Raw genomic sequence first — 2,133 nt, 5'->3', positions numbered from 1 at the left:
AATGAGAGTAGATAGACCTGAACGCGATTTAATTATGAGGATTATTGAGATATAATGCGAAAAAAGATTTTCACACCTCTGAACTATTAAGTGAACTTCATATGAGCATGCAACTACTTGTAGTGAAGCATACAAACATACTACTGCTAGTGAACATCACAATACAACTACTGTTGGTAGACAGAACAACAACAACTGTTAGTTGAACAAACAATAATAACTTTATGGAACATACACAACAACTACGATGAGTGGACAAACAACTAACTACATGTGTCAGGTGGAACAAATACCAACAACTAATGTTAATGAAAAACTACAACTACTGTTAGTTGGAACAACACAATACTGTTAGTGGTAACAAGACTACAACTTACTGTTAGTGGGAACAAACCAACAAACTACGTGTAAAAAGAACAAACTACAATACTACGTCAGTGGAACAAAACAACAACACTGGTCAGTGAAAAAACAACAACTACTGTTAGTACTGGAACTAAAAACAACAACTACTGTTAGTGGAACGAGAACAACAACTACTGATTAGTGAACAAACAACAAGATACACTGATAGTAGGAACAAACTACATATTACTGTTAGTTGAACAAACAACAACTACTGTTAGGGAACAAACTACAAAACTACTGTTAGGAACAAACAACAACTACTGTAGTGGAACAAACTACAACTACGTTATTACAGACTTTGACGTGTGATTTATGTCCGCGAGAAGATTAACAAAACATATCACCAGTTTATTCTCGAGTCTACGGTGCGAAACTCTAGAGGAGATTATTCACTGAACCAGAGTTATGTGAGTTGTTGATCAAAAACTAGTCAAATTTTGGAGTGTTTATTTTGTTGTCCATGTTTGATTTTGTGATCTGCAAGTTAAAATGAATTTGATGAATGGGAGTCTGGTGGGCTGCGTTTGAGTGCAGACATCTAAGTTAAACCTGAAAGCTGTACATAAAATAACACATGCAATAAAAGTAATTCCTCCTCTCTATGATGTAATTCAACTTGTTATTGTTATTGTGTGTCTCATTATGTGTATGTTACTAATTGTGTTGTTTCTATTTTGAATATCAGCTGAAACATGATCCTGTATAAACACAAACAAGACATTATTCGGAGGAAAATATCTGAACAACAAGAAGAAAAACTGAATTCTGACATGAAAAAAATAAACATTAAACTGTTAACACTATACCATATATGTTGTCCTCCCTCTCTCCCTTAAAATCCTGCGCTTAAATGACTTACTTCTTTAGCTCTCATCAACTCACCCTTTCCTCCTGTGTGCCCTTTATGTAATTCTCAAAGTTAATTTATACCAAACTGACATTTCCACTGGAAAAGAGAATAAAACGAACTTCAGAGGCCACGAGGGAGGTGGATAACCTTGGTGTAACTTATTGTGCGTGTTGCGGTGAAGTGCGGATGTGTGGTGCGTGATGTTGTGTCGTGCGTTGTTGTGTTGCGTGTGTATGTGATGGAAGTGGGTATTGCAATAAAACGCCCTGGAAAAAAAGAGAAAAAAGAAGCGACAAGACACGGGGCAGAGATAAATGATTTTGGTACGATATTAGATGCTCATTGGGTATAATTTAATGAAAATAAGTATAATATTATCATGAATTCCCGCCTGTCTCAGGGGTTCAGTCGGTTACAACAGGACTGTTTTCAGTACCCAGCACAGAGTTTGAAAAGGCTAACGGTTGTTAAATAGGTGACCTGTCATTTAGAGATCATAGTGCTCTAAATACAGACTAGTGTTCAAGATTCTGTGTTTGCTAATCCTCTGGCCCAAGCACTGTTGGGATTTCATCATCAAATTGGGCCGAGCTCTGTAAAGTGGAGACTCGTGGATTCCCATCAGAGAAATGAAGTCACTTTAACAACCTTCCAGCTTCAATCTGTGCTGTCTGAAAATGTCCTGTTGTAACCGACCTGAACCCACCTGAAGACAGGAATATATGATAGATATTATATTTTCATTAATTATTACAATGAGCCATCTAATATCGTATCAAAACATCCATTTATCTCTGCCCCGCTGTCTCTGTCGCTTCTTTGTTCTCTTTCTTTCCCAGGTTTTTATGCAACATCCATCACACACACGCACACAC

The 2,133-nt window shown here is 37.0% G+C and overlaps 1 protein-coding gene across 1 annotated transcript in view; it reads right to left on the bottom strand.

Moving 5' to 3' along the window:
- LOC118331679 (rap1 GTPase-activating protein 2-like) overlaps positions 1–2,133 on the bottom strand; it is a gene marked incomplete at its 5' end in the record, with an annotated part of 17,442 nt that overhangs the window by 10,477 nt on the left and 4,832 nt on the right.

The sequence above is a fragment of the Morone saxatilis genome, unplaced genomic scaffold (genome assembly GCF_004916995.1).
Source record: "Morone saxatilis isolate NCDOM2014 unplaced genomic scaffold, NCSU_SB_2.0 Contig20, whole genome shotgun sequence".
NCBI lineage: Eukaryota > Metazoa > Chordata > Actinopteri > Moronidae > Morone > Morone saxatilis.
The sequence above is the reverse complement of the archived record's forward strand: the minus strand, read 5'-3'. Positions and strand labels throughout refer to the sequence as shown.